We start from the raw sequence: 16,606 nt of genomic DNA, 5'->3' as shown, positions 1-16,606 counted from the left end.
ACTTCGCATCGAGGAAGACAACAAGAGTTCGGAAAGACGATTGTTTTCTCCTGTTGCCGCTAAGGCAAATGTAGTCGAGTATGGTCAAAGCTCGAAAAAGAAAAATTTCTTCTCCTCCAACAAAAGGTCGAACATGAGACCCAAGGGAGGCATTTCGAAGAAAAAGTTCTCCAAAAAATGCTACGACTGTGATGGTATGGGTCACAAGGCATCTGAGTGTAAGAAGCCAAAGAGAAACCGAGAGGTGAATGTGGTCGAGAACATATCTCAAGAGTTTTCGAACATGAATCTCTGTGCTGTAATATCAGAAGTTAATCTGGTGGATTCGAACCCAAGGGAGTGGTGGATTGACACTGGTGCCACTTGCCATGTTTGCTCGGACAAGGAGATGTTTGCTATTCTTGAGGAATCTGAAAATGGTGAAAAACTATTCATGGGAAATTCCGCTACTTCTGAAATCAAGGGTCAAGGGAAAATTGTTCTAAAGATGACATCTGTAAAAAAACTGACTCTGAACAATGTGCTGTATGTACGGGACATCCGCAAGAACTTGGTGTCCGGGTCGCTTCTTAACAAACATGGTTTCCGCATTGTCTTTGAGTCAGATAAGTTTGTTTTTTTGAAAAGTGGAATGTTTGTTCGCAAAGGTTATGTTTGTCATGGGTTATTCAAACTCAATGTAATGTCTATTAAGCCCGTGATGAATAAAGTTAATACTTTTGCTTACTAGCTGAGTCTTTTTGTTTGTGGCATGGTAGACTTGGACACGTTAATTATGATACAATTCGTAGACTAATTAACATGAAAAGCATTCCTGCATTCCAAATTGATAAACAACACAAATGTGAGACTTGTGTTGAGGCAAAACTAACGAGATCATCTTTTCAAACAATTGAAAAAAATAGTGAACCACTTGATCTAATTCACAGTGATATATGTGATTTAAAATATGTACAAACTCGTGGTGGAAATAAATACTTCATTACTTTTGTTGACGATAACACAAAATATTGTTATGTGTATCTTCTTAAAAGTAAGGATGAAGCTATTGTCAAATTTGTCCAATATAAGAGTGAAGTTGAAAACCAACTTTGTAAGAAAATTAAGGTGCTAAGAAGTGATCGTGGAGGTGAATATAAATCACCATTTGCTGAGTTTTGTGCTCAACACGGTATCAAACATGAAAGAACTGTACCTTATTCTCCTCAGCAAAATGGCATTGCAGAGAGAAAGAATCGTACCTTGAAAGAAATGATGAATGCGTTGTTATTAAGTTCTGATTTACCACTGAACATGTGGGGGGAAGCTGTTCTAATAGCAAATTACCTTTTAAATAAGGTGCCCCGAAAGAAGCAAGATAAAAGTCCATATGAGTTATGGAAAGGTAGAAGTCCTTCCTACCAATACTTGCGAGTGTGGGGGTGTCTTGCCAAGGTAGCAGTACCCACTCCAAAGAAAGTAAAAATATGACCAAAAATTGTTGATTGCATTTTCATTGGATATGCTCAAAACAGTAGCGCATATTATTTTCTTGTACATGAATATCAAATACCTGATATTCACAAGAATACGATAATGGAATCAAGAAATGCTTCGTTTTTTGGACACATGTTTCCATACAAATCTAAGGAAGAGTCAGGTTCATCCAAAAGATTATATGAGGCAATTGATAAAGAACAAGAGCTTGATCAAGATATTGAACCTAGACGTAGCAAGAGAGCGAGGACTGAGAAATCATTTGGTCCGGATTTCATCACTTTCATGATGGAAAGTGAACCTCAAAGCTTCAAGGAAGCAATGCGTTTATCTGAGGGACCTCTATGGAAAGAGGCTATCAATTCCGAAATGGAATCCATTTTACAAAACCATACGTGGGAATTAATAAATCTTCCTCCGGGAAGCAAACCACTAGGCTGTAAATGGGTTTTCAAAAGAAAAACGAAATCAGATGGAACCATAGATAAGTATAAAGCCAGATTGGTAATCAAAGGTTACCATCAACGTGAAGGGCTTGATTACTTTGACACATATTCTTATGTATCGAGAATAACTTCCATTCGTGTGATACTCGCGATTGCCGCTTTGCGAAATCTTGAAGTACACCTAATAGACGTAAAGACAGCTTTTCTAAATGGAGATTTAGAAGAGGAAATTTACATCGAACAACCTGAGGCATTTTCTGCGACTGGCCAAGAAAATAAGGCTTGTAAACTGGTGAAGTCTCTGTATGGCTTAAACAAGCACCAAAGCAATGGCATGAGAAATTTGATAGTGTCAAGATGGAAAGTGGATTTAATTTCAGTGAATGTGACAAATGTGTATCATAAAAAACACTGAAAATGGATATGTCATTTTATGTCTTTACGTAGATGTCATACTTATCGTTGGTAGTAATGATAAGATGATCAAATCTACCAAGAAGTTATTGAACTCAAGATTTGACATGAAAGATTTGGGCTTAGCCGATGTACTCATTGAAATAAAAATTCATAGAACATCAGAAGAGTTAGTTCTAAGTCAGTCACATTATGTCGGCAAAATACTTGAGAAATTCAATAAGGATGACTCTGCATTGGCTAGAACCCCGATAGATACCAGTCACCATCAATCAAAGAATCGAGGTGAGAGTATGTCTCAATTAGAATACTCTCGAGTCATTGGAAGTCTGATGTACTTAATGAATTGTACAAGACCAGACATAGCCTATGTAGTGAGCAAATTGAGTAGATTCACGAGTAATCCAGGTGTTGAACACTGAAAAGCAATTATCAGATTGCTAAGATACTTAAGGTACGCTCGTGATAATGGGCTGTACTATACCAGATATCATGCTGTTATTGAAAGATACAGTGATGCAAATTGGATATCTGATATGAAAGACTCAAAATCTACAAGCGGATTTGTATTCACTTTAGGAGGTGCAGCAATTTCGTGGAAATCTTCTAAACAAACTTTAATAGCCAGATCCATGATGGAATCTGAGTTTATAGCTCTTGACAAGTGTGCTGAAGAAGCTAAATGGCTGCGTCACTTCTTAGAAGATGTTCCAGGATGAGAAAAACCAGTGCCGGCTATATGCATACATTGTGATAGCCAATCTACGATTGAAAGGACACAAAATAAAATGTATAATGGTAAGTTTAGACATATACGTTGTAGACACAATACCATTAGACAACTACTCTCAACTGGAGTTATCTCTGTTGACTATGTAAAGTCAAAGGATAATATAGCGGATCCGCTAACCAAAGGATTAAACAGAGAGTTGGTTGCGAAAATGTCAAGGTGAATGGGGCTCAAGCCTATAGAATAAATTGGTGTGAAGGAAAACACAACCTACACTGACTGGAGATCCCAAGAACTAGGTTCAATGGGACAACCTAATGGCACTGATTTGGTGGATCACTGTGGGGGTTATACCTAGCTCATTCCTATTATGAAACAGTGAATGTAGAAGATAACCTTACGGCTTTTAATGATTTTGATGAGAAGCAATATAAGATCACCTATGTAAGAGAGAAGTGGGGCCGCTTCGAAGGAATTGTAGGGCTCAATTCTAGACCCTCTCACAGAACCAGGCGTGTGTTCATGGCCAAAACGAACACAATCATGAGAACTGAATAGTATCAAGGAGAGTCTTGTGTGAAGTATATCTTAATTTACATAAACGGCAGAACAGTTCAAGGACATCATGTCTACTGGTCAGCTAGTAAAGCAAATATATTTCATAAGGGAAGGTTCAAAGGGTAACACCTACATATCCTATGCATGATTCAACTGTAGAACTTTGTCACCAAAATTTGTATCAATTTTCATTCATGTGGGCGATTGTTGAAAATATCAAGTAAATTTAAAGTTTGAATAAAAATTATGTCTCATGAACGTGAGAGTGTCTTTTGGCTCTCCACATTCTTGAGTTAGTTGTGGCTCATTATTCTGGAAGTGTCTTTTGACTTTCCACATTTTTGAGTTAGTTGAAAAGTTTTGGCTCTTTATATTCTTGAGTTAATGGGAAGATTAATTGAGTATATTAATCTTGCATGACTCTTGGTATGCATTTTGAGACTTATAAATAGTGTGTTCATTTCCTCATTTCAAGCATATGAAAATCTTCTCTTTAAAGTATTCTCTTGCATTTCATATTGTTATCTTTTCATTTGGCCTCCGTTAAATCTCGGTGATAAAGTAAAGTTACGTTTTCAGTTCGCCGTAGTAGTGTCTCGTGCTAAGTCACTGCTGGTTGTTCCGTTGTATCGTGGGAAACAGATGTCCGCCGAAATCTCGAAGCACATACCGGAGGGGGAGAATCTGTTTTGAGGAAACTGTACACGCTACAGGCCTCGGTTTGGTTTTGATTTCCTTTGCACGATATTCTTACTGTAAACATCACACTTGTTTCGGTTACTTCTTTATCTTTACGAGTTCGTTTCTACGCTACTGTTATTAGCATTGTTTCTAATATTATAGTTATCTATATTATATTATTAAGTGTGAGACCCTTAAAGTAATTACTTTAGATGACATTAAAATATTTTATTCCATAATTATCTTTCTTACAATACTAAAAATCTCTTCATGTCATTCCATATTTTACTTAGAAAAAAATCTAAACAAAAATTTCATTTTAAATCAAACAACTCTTCTAAATTGAAAATAATATCGTCTTAATTGTTTAGTATTATTTGATCAAATTAAAAATAATAATAACATATCCAATGCGTGCGCGTCTTTTACTAGTCTATACTATAGTTAAGAAAACAAACTTGGCAGTGAAACATTTCAAATTTCTACTAAAAATGTATTTTTTTTGAATAACCACGATCTTGTTAACTTCATATATTATTTAGAAGGGAAAAATTCGCAATTATTTTTGAACTTTTTTTAAAAAATATTCAATTATTTTTATTATATTTGAAAAGTTTTCTAATATATATGCTTCTTGGATTAATCTATAGTCTATCATTGTAATATATGAAAAGAAATTTAAAAGTTTTCTTATCTATATGCTTCTAATATATATTTTGAAAAGAGAAACAAACTTTTCTTCATGATAATATTAGGCTCGAGATGGCAGATAATGTTGGGACATCGTATTCTCGCACCCAAGACGCAGCGGAAGTTTACAATATTTTGTTCTTGGCGTCGTGTGTTTAAAACATTCATAGGGTGTTCTAAGAATTCTAACTTTGCGTTCTCAATGCTTGGACTCCAAACTATTTCGATTTTTAGGCGGAGATAGTCTTTTTTGTAAATCCCTACGAACGGCTTTCTTCTTTGATAATCTAATCAGGTCCACGATCGAAAACTTTTTTTCCTCGTTTGGTTTGCACTAGAAAATCCAAACGATTTATGCGTTGCCTCCGAATTTTCGAAATCCGGAGACGAGTCGGCGCGGAGGTGGAAGAAAAATATGATTGTCGAAAATTACCCAACTCTATTGTATAATATGGCCGAGAGTTTTCCATAGTGGGGAATCTCAATTAATTCATAATCAATCATTATTTAAGCTAATCAAATCATTAACCAAAATTAATGGCATGGTTTTGATTTGCTTTTTTTTTTCAACATGGTCGTGGGTTTGCATCAAGGAAAGGTAAGGAATTTTGTTTTATGGAAAAAAATCTCCAATGAATTATGCCCACTTACGATGTATTTATAGAGTGAGACTCCTAATCTAATTAGAAGTCCATCTCCCACAAGAACTCTATATTTTCATTATAATTAAATTCTCATATTATTAATATATAATGTATTTATCAATCTTTAATAATACATTATATAATAATATCATATACATGTATATATTTTATATCACAATATAAAATATATACATGTATATGTATATTAAATTAAATAAATATTATTTAATTTATAAATTAAATCCTTGGTTAATTTAATTCTAGACTCCTCTATAATATTTATGAGAATTTATACATGTTAGTAGTCACCACTACTAGCACCACCTATTTAATTAGTAAATTTCAAATTCACTAAATAAATGATTTCGAACTCATTATAACCCTGATCGACGATCCGAGAGCGCTGATGTATCAAGGATACAACTCTTGTTCATATAATGAAAATCGAAAATTTCGAAGATCAAAATTTTCACTTACCATATTGGGCAGCTGTCAGTTTTAGTGAACTCCTTCACATAACAGACAGTTCCACTGTGGGGACCCGGACGCTAATCATGTTCTTACTCATCATTGGGACTAATTAATCAATTAGTATAAACAGGGTCTAAATTTTTTTTTTTTAAATACAAAGCGGAAACGTAATGTAATTCAATTCAAATTACATATGAAACATAAATATACAAATCCTGTATTATCTACAAGAATTCAACTAGGTTCAACTATATCTCAGTGTTGAATCCTAAGTTGCTTCGAAGCCCGGACCTCCACGCTATCTAATCCAGCCTTTTTCTCTTCTTGACCCTGATCATATCCCACCTGTTGCCATGCACACATACAGACAAGACAACAGCCGGATAACTCCGGTGAGAATTACATTCTCAGTATAAATCATGTATACATGCAATCATCAAAACAATATAAAAGCATATAACAGATATGTCTAACATGTATTCAAATCAGAATATAAATCCATATCAAGAATAAATCCTATTCTAAACATGTACCATCATCAGGAACATAAATCAATATGTACCATATTCAGGCACATAATCAACATGAATCAATATAACTGTCAATTAGACTCATGACGTCACATTTAAGACTAGACTCAATCCTAGTATAGGGATCCCGGTTTCCAGATATGGTATTCCTATATCGACCAACAGTAATAGAAAAGACTCCAGTTCTATCCACGTCGATATAACCAAACATCCAGTGTCCTGACCTAACCGTCATGGACTGTGGCTCTATCGCCACTATCCTATCTTGTGACATCGTGCAATGTGCCCGTGGCGATCCCGCCACTATCAGGCACATCTGTCCCAAGATTTCTACACCATCTAGTGACATCGTGCAATGTGCCCGTGGCGATCCCACCACTATCAGGCACTTCTGTCACAAGATTACTCGTCTAATACCTGCTATCTATAATTCAAGAGAACAAGTATATCAATCAAATCAATGCAAATATCAATGCAATAAAGTAAAGTATGTGATTTAGGGAAACTCAAGTACATCCTACTTGAGTCGATGTCCCAATAACGCATTGACTTATACCTTTATCTTCTCGGTCTGACGAAGATGAAGTCCTGAATTCAACTCTGTCCATTCTCAATCTGGTAATAACAATACCACCGAACAGACATAATATCAATATGTAACTCAATTCAGAACCTGTTCTGATCAATACTCAAATCAACATACTATCTGATCAATGTCAATCGACATATAGTACAACAATACAATCTCAGTCAATCGTAAATCTGGTCAATATCAATCTACTGAGGTTTCGACGACATAACAATACAGTCTCGATAACCCCGTAAATCCCAACATCTCAGAAATAATACCAGAACTCATAATCAATACCGGTATAACTCATAATTTCAATGATAATACAAATCTGATATCGAATCTCAGTCAAATCGACTCCAAAATTCATAACAATTACATAACCAGTCCGTTTCTTAATCTGACTTCGATTCTATGATGTCTAACATGTCAAGAACATCATATATGAATCGTATTCAATTCTGACAATGACATAATTTCAAAGCATGTCAAAACGTAGCAAAACTTACGTCAAGTTGTAGCCTACGTCGATAGGATTGCAGTACTGAAGTCAGATTACAATTCGGACGGACGGATTTCTCACAAAAGGCGTAAGGATTTTCAACACATATACAAGAACCTTTCCTCGATTCTTCTCTTCGTTTTCCGCTGGGAAAGTAAAGTGTATATGTATATATATATCAAGTTGCTCGGTTAATGATACGTGTCTATTTTTCATGAATTTCGGTCGGCGCTCGGGTAGTCGCAAGTTACCGCTCGGGCGCGGAGCCTTCTGCCCGATACATATCTTTGTTAAACACTGGCGCTCGGGCGGTTAAAGATTGCCGCTCGGGCGCCAGACTTTCTGCCCAAACTCCAATCTTGCGATGCATTGGCGCTCGGGCGGTCACAAACTACCGCTCGGGCGCCGCATCCTCTGCCCAAAACATGCTCCTGTTGAACATTGGCGCTCGGACGGTTATTTTCTACCGCTCGGGCGCCAATAGTTCTGTCTAAAAATTGCACCCTTCATATGTTTTGGCCAATCTGGTCTCGTAATAGCCCGTCTATAATTATATCAATTCATAATCAATAATCTCATATTAACAGAATCAAAATCTCGGGCATTACATCCACTCTCCTTCCTTATTTAGAAATCATGCTAACTTCCATTTCTTCCATCCTATGGAATAAGCTCATGAACTCCTTTATAAGCTTCCTGTTTGATCTCCATCAAGCTATAATCGCTAAATTCCAACTCCTTGAAATTTGACTGTCTCAACGGGAACACAGAATCCGATACTTGTGTGACCCTCAATGGTTCAGGGATAGCTAGCCGTGGGTTCACATCTCCATGTGATTCAGAATAACATTTATTCTTATTCGGGTTTACCCTAGTTAACCCCATTCTTTTCATCAACTACTTGATCAAGAATGTCAGAACTCATTTCTGATTGCACCCATCGGATCATGGTAAGAGCGTCTAGTAGCATCGCCCCATGATCCCCTAGGTATCATTGATAGTACCTGCAAGAACCAGTCGATTATGATTAACGTACAGTACGGTCCCTTCATCTCATACATCCCGATAGAATCTGCAACCATTGGTTCATCGAGGGTTGCATATTAATTCGATAACTATGTGATACATATAATAGTGGCAACGTATGTACCATTGGAGAACTCCTTCTCCAACGTACATCTCATACTCTGGCCAGAGATTCCACGCACTATTATTTCATCAGATCACATAAGATATCCACACCCGTAGGTGAGCGATGAATCCCCTACTACAATGCACTGGCTCCTACATGTGTCGCAACTGTACCCAATCTCGCCATCTGATGACCCTCTTGGGATCGGTAAATTTGTCAAAGCACAGCCCTAGCATATAGAGCCTCAGTGTTGTCCCAGGTCGTAAGGACTAATGGTGTACAATCACAACCACGGACTTATCCTCTCGATAAATGATAACCATTTGGAAAGTCCGAGGGAGGGTAGTTCGGTATAATCATCATATGACTACCCACATGCATGTTTGGACATCTCTATGTCCTTACCAAGAAACGCGGTACACAACATCACAGATGCTAGTCTCGAGCTCAAGCGACCTTTATCCATGTTTTAGGCGGCTGAATCGACTATGAACAAATTTAGATTATACAATGTTTACAAATGAGTTTCAACATCGAATTACGAACAATTTGTATTAAAGTATAATCAAGGACTTTATCTATGCTGATTGCATGGGTATATAGATAAAGTATAAGCCATAATCAAATAAAATCGTAAAATATTATTAAAATAAAGATTGTTCTACATCAGAGTCAATAAATCCCGAGCCACAAGATGGCTTGCCGGGCACCTACTCTAACAGATAATGTCTCTTGGAGCTTGTCCCTTCTTACAAATTTTCATAAGGTCGAGTCTAGCTCTTAAACACCAGATTGTTAGAGAAAAGGTGTTAACAACCAGCTACATGTGCCTTCAGACTTAATGTCGATGACTGTAAAAATGAAAATTTGAACCTCTGCAGTGTAGGTGGTGTCATTTGAGATAGTCAAGGAAGATTACAGTTAGCTTTTGGAAAGCAAATTAATCAACCTCTATCTATTGTCCATGGAGAGTTACTGGCTATTCGAGAAGGATAAGTCAATATATGAAAAGAATTTTCGAAATGTTCAAGTTGATTCCTATTCTGTGAGCGTAAGAAAAAATGACAAATATCAAAGGAAGAAAAAACGTGTAGGAAATAAATGGCGACGGTCATTGCCTACAACTTTTGACAAAAGACGCGTACGCCGCCTCAACTTTTAAAAAATTGAGGCACGCATGCGCCTCTTCTTTTGACTCTCGGGCTCCCACAATAACTCATCGATGGTATGAGATGCCTATAAATAGCAGCAATTTAGGTCCCTAAGCACACACCTCATAAGAAAAATATAGATCATCTACAGAGTGTGTTGAGTGCTTAGAAGGCATCAATCGGAGGAAAGCAGAGAAATTACAAATTTTCAATGGCCAGAGGTAATGCTCGATCTATTTCCGCATATTATTTATCATGTTTATATATACGTAGAAACATGATTTTTTAGAAAAATTCTGACATTTGGTATCAGAGTCGTGATACCTCTGCCTTGAAAATCTATTTTCATTTTTCCGATATCATAAAGTTTTGGAAAAAATTGTTTCTAGAAATTTTCATAAGAAACATGAAAATTGAAGATCGGATAAAATAACTTACCTGAGAATTTTGCTCTCGGTTGCACTTTGAAATTCTTCCTTGAAGTCTTGAATATGATAATTGATTCTTAAATTTTTCATATGAAATGAGAAAAAATTTTAGAGAGCAAATATTTCGGAACGAAAAATTGCAGAAGAACATTTTCATGAAGAAGAAACGAAATGTTATGCATTCAATAATTTCAATGCAATCATTTGCATGTATGCATTGAAATTATTGAAAATTAAAGACCCACAATATTAAAGACACTTGAAAACATTGTCGGTTGAAAACTTCAATTATTTATTATTATTATTTAAAATAATAATAATAATAATAATAATAATAATAATAGTAATAATATATAGACCCACAATTGAAGATTTTGTTTTTCGATCAATTATTAAATATAGACCCACAATTGAAGATTTTGTCTTTCGATCAATTATTTAATTTTATTTATTATTATTATTATTATTATTATTATTATTAAATAAATAATTTGGAAATAGATTTTAATAGTTGCAAATTCAATGCAATTTCTAATATATGTTTAGAAATTAATTTTGTATGGGAGATATTATGTCAAATATTATGGGTATTTATTTGATGTGTATATGCAAATTTAATATCATGCTTGCATTTATTCTTGAGATTTAAAATGAAAATAATATTAAAAGATAATTGGTACATCAATATTCACATTATGTTCATATTAAATTATATTAAGTTGTTTATAATTTGAAATGAACATATCAAGTAAGATGTGATATAATGTTATAAAATAAAATATTTCAAATGTTCACAAATGAACAAATAATCCTCACTTTATCACTACTCACATAAAAGAGAAAAACTGATGAGGAGCCCACATTTTCACGTAAATGTGATCCTCACTGTATCACTACTCTGATTGAAGAGAAAAACTTATGGAGAACGTATTTATTCATATTAAGTAAAATGTGGATATAAAGTTATTTAATGAAAATTTTGGCTTATAAAGATTCAAATAAATGTGGATATTAAGTTGAATAATAATAAGGTGACGTAAGAAAACATGATCTGAGGGAGTTCTTCATATATCGATTTAAACTGCCTTGACTTGCCATTGGTCTCGCTGAGGAATGTTGCTCTGACTAGGAGTTAGATATTTAAAGGGCCTTAGCACTACTTATCTTTCCTAGGAGTACTCTTGGAAAATGTCGATTATGTTACTAAATAATTATTATATAAAGTATTGAAGTATAACCAAAAATTTTTCGGTGAACCGTATAATTTTAAATAATTGAGGAATAGCCACATCATCGTTAATTATGAAAAATTATGCATTAAGTGGATATGGATTACATAATGGACATCAATTGTAATTAATTATATAAATATAATAAATTTTACCTCACATTTATTTTTATTATATTTATATAACTAATTAGATTAAAATATCAAATTAAATTTTTCTTAATTTACCCACATGAGTTAAGGAAAATACATTTTGATAGTTTTATCATAAAATTACAGAAAAATCTTATTGAATTAAAATTTTAGCCCACATGAAAATTTTATGTCACTAGATTTTTTTTAATAAAAAAACATGAATTACATTGGTAAAACATGATATTGTTTCAAAATTTTAAGTATATGATATTTTTGTGCAGTTTTGCAACTTGCGAGTTTTTCTGATATGAAATGTGACATTCCCAAACTAAAGGGCGATAACTATAAAATATGGAAAGAAATAATTCTTCTTCAATTAGGGTGGATGGATATTGATTATGCTATATGGAAAGACGAACCATCTGCTATTACTGAAAACAACATTCTGGATGATGTTGATATTTATGAAAAATAGGAGCGATCAAATCGACTCTGCATAATGTTCATATAGACCAAAATCTCTGCTAGCATGCGTGATTTTGTCGACCAGCATAATAATGTCAAATAATTACTGAAGGCTATTGATGAACAATTTCAGTTTCAGATAAGGCACTTGCAAGCACCCTAATTATGAAATTCTCTTCATTAAGGCTCACCAGTGTGAAAGATGTGCGAGAGCACATAATGAAAATGTGGGACATAACGGCTCTACTAAAGACACTTGAAGTGGAAATGTCTGAAACTTTTCTTGCGCACTACATTTTATGCACTCTTCCACAAAAATATGGACCCTTAAAAATTTCCTACAACACAAATAAGGATAAATGGTCAATCAATGAATTAATGATCATGTGTAAGAGAAATGAAGGTTGTTGATGAAAACAAGTGATAATGTATTTATGACTACACAAGGAAAGTATAAGAAGCAAGCCAAAGTCAAGAGAAAAGGGAAAGGAATAATTCCACCCCAACCTGACATCAAGAAAGAATCCAAGTGTCACATGAAGAAGGATTGCATTAAATTTAAGGATTGACTTGAAAAGAAAGGTATTCCTATTTCATTTGTCTGTTATGAATCTAGTATGGTTGATATGATTTATAACACATGGTGGATTGATTCTGGTTCTACAATCCATATTACAAATACTTTGCAGGGTATGCAAAACCTAAGGAAACCAATAGAAAATGAGCGGAGCATATATTCAGGAAACAAGATGTCTTCGCATGTGGAGGCTATTGGGACTTGCTGGCTAGTGTTGAATAGTGGTTATATTTTAAAATTGAAAAAGATCTTTTATGTTCCTAGTTTTTCTAGGAATTTAATTTCAGTTTCAAAACTTGTACCTCTTGGTTATTCCTTTCAATTTTTGGATAAATCAATAAATTTGTTTTATAAATCAATCTTATTGGAAATGGTACAATAGTTGATGGTCTTTTATCTATTTCTTTACAAATTAATAACACCACTATGCATGTTCAATGAGGTATTAAAAGATGTTTTATAAATGAAGATTCTTCTATACTATGGCATTGGAGATTGTGACACATATCTATAAAGAGAATTAAAAGATTAATAAATGATGGCATACTCAGTACTTTATAATTTACTGATTTTGAGACTTGTGTGGAATGCATTAAGGGAAAGCATACCAATAAGTTTAAAAAGGATGCCAAGAGCAGTACAGAAATATTAGAAGTCATACATTCAGATATTTGTTGTCCAGATATAGACATGCAAAGTCTGAAATACTTCGTCTCTTTCCTTTATGATTATTCACGATACATGTATATGTACATGCTTCATAACAAAAACGAAGCACTTGAAGCTTTTAAAGTTTTTAAGGCTGAAGTGGAGAAACAATGTGGAAAACATACTAAGATTGTGAGAACTGATAGAGGTGGAGAATATTATGTTAGATACATTGAGAATGGACATGCATCTGGTCCGTTTGCGAACTTTCTCCAAGAACATGGGATTGTTGCCCAATATACTATGCCTGGTTATCTGGACCAAAATGGCGTAGCTGAAAAGAGAAATCGAACATTATTGGACATGGTGCAGAGCATGTTAAGTAGCTCCAAACTTCCTAAATCCTCACTACAAGAAATTTTTTTCCAAAAACACACGTACGACAATAGTTTTTCACTAAAATCGTTGTCTTTTACTTTTTAACAACGATTTTAGTGAAAACCGTTGTCGTATGTGTGTTTTTTTAAGCAAAAGACAATGGTTTTCTAAAAATTCAAGCCGTCGTACCGACGGACAACATGAAAAAATGTCCAAAATTAGCGACAGCAAATTCCGTTGCGAATTCAATAATCCGTCGCAAATGATAACAACAACAACTGTTTTAAACCGTTTTCGTTGAATGTACTTTCAACAACACTGCCAATTACAATAGTTGTAACAATGCCTACGACAACGGATTTTATCTGTTGTCGTATAGCATTTTTGTAGTAGTGCCTTGTTGACTAAAGCTCTTAAGACAGCTGTGTATATATTAAACCGAGTTCCAACTAAGGCTGTTCCAAAGACGTCATTTGAGTTATTAAAAGGTTGGAAACCGAGTTTGCAACATATACACATTTGGGGTTGTCCTTCTGAAATAAGAGTTTACAACCCACATGAAAAGAAACTGGATCCAAGAACTATAAGTGGATATTTCATTGGGTATGCCGAAAAATCCAAAGGGTATAGATTCTATTGTCCATCTCACAACAGTAGAATTGTGGAATCAAGAAATTCAAAATTTCTTGAAAATGACTTGATTAGTAAGAGTGATCATGACAGAGTTTTTGAGAATGATCACATTAATGCATAACCCTCTTATTCAAATGACAGATTGGTCATTATTCACACCACTCAAGACCAAATGGGTGTTAGACAACCAGTTACTGAAGTTTCACAAATCGCTGATGAAAATCCAGTAGATCAAGTTGTTAATGAAGAACAACAAGAAATTGTTGATCAACCAAACAACCTTAGGAGATCTACTAGAATAAGAAGATCAGCAATATCTAGTGATTATGTTGTGTATTTACAAGAATCAGACTTTAACAGAGCCGAAAATGATCCTGAAACGTATTCACAAGCCATGAGTTGTAATAAGTTAAAACTATGGTTTAATGCTATGAAAGAAGAGATGAATTGTGAGGGCTCATTATCCTAATCACGATTTATTAACATGCAATCTTGATTAATCAGTAAACATCAGAAAAGTGAGTTAAAAATTTGCGTTTGGGCCTATAAAAATTTCGGCATGATCTTCCCGTAAATAGGACATAACAGAAAATTAAATACTCAAAATAAACAACATATGCCCTCAATAAACACAACATAAACATGTGTCAGCCATACACGATCATAACATATACAAACCAAAATATCATAGAGCTGACAAGACTTGATAATACCATAATACAATCCTCCAAATGTATACATATAGTATTTGGGAGACAGCAATGCCACGCAGTACCTAAATACTACTGAGCCTACTCTCAAAGAGCTCTGGTACTTCCTAAGGCTTCCTCTCGAGCGCCTGAGGTCGAACCACCTGTCATGTCCACACACAAAAGACACGACGGCCCTCTCTCAGGGGCCAGCAACCCCAGTACGAGAAATCAAGAAACCACGATATATGACATAGAAATGCAATGATGCCATGCATGAATGCAATGCGTGAATAGGTGCAAGATATCAGGAGTTGATCGATATCAACAATCAGGAATATATGCTCGAGCTGGTCCACGACTCAGCAGACCGTGCCTGGGATATGGCATAGCCTCGAAGCCATCAACTACCTAAGCCGGACTGAATCAAGGTAGCCAAACATCTCCAGGACACCATATCATATCGTACATATATAACGGATCTCAACCAAAATATAACTAGATCTCAACCAAAATATAACTAGATCTCAATAACAGATAGGCTCAATATGATATGTTCAGTGGTATTGATGTGTCTAACTAAAATAGATGTGTGTGAACCAAAGAAATATTTAATTTTATTTTGCACATCAATTACCAACTGATAATATGATAGTCAACATATAATATCACATAAATCAACAAATAACAAATAAATCATACACAGGATCATCAGATGCCTCTGTCAGACATCGTGAAAATAACTGATCTCTACGTACCTCAGCTAATTTACCGGTAACTTAAATCCTCAAGAAAGTCTTGGAAATGCCAACTCAGACAAATCACTTGAATATTAATTTAAATGATCTTATTATCATATAAAAATTCCACAACCATTTAAATTCACTAAAAATCCAATTCCAATTATTTAAGCAATTCAAATTCCTAAAATTCCAATAATCGACTAAATTGCCTAAAATCAATCATTTCTATTTGAATTCGTCACAAAACATTCTTTTTAGCTTTAAATGACGCTAAACTAATATTCAAGCGATTAACTTTCCTACTTTCCCAAACTTTGCATTTTATATCAAAGTTTTACATAATAATTTCCAACAATTATAATTAACAATTCTAAGGCATCAAACAAGCTAATACTCGATTTATACATCTCAATACTTCAAAATAACTAATTAAATATTCTGAAAATCACTAAAAGATTTCTAAACTTTGATCGATACCTCGAGTCAACTCAAATTTTGTACCCACATCAAAAAATATAACAAATATCAATATTGCTATCAAATTTAAATAAAAATACTACAACCCTTGAACAATTTATGGAGTCGATTTGTACCGCAATATATATGTCAAAATAAAGCTTATTATACAGAGAACTAAAGCCCTTAGTCAATTTTTCTGAATTTCGCGACGTACAACTGCGATTCAA

This window comes from Primulina tabacum, chromosome 5 (assembly GCF_025594145.1).
Source record: "Primulina tabacum isolate GXHZ01 chromosome 5, ASM2559414v2, whole genome shotgun sequence".
In the NCBI taxonomy this organism is placed as follows: domain Eukaryota; kingdom Viridiplantae; phylum Streptophyta; class Magnoliopsida; order Lamiales; family Gesneriaceae; genus Primulina; species Primulina tabacum.
This window is presented reverse-complemented; position numbering follows the sequence as displayed.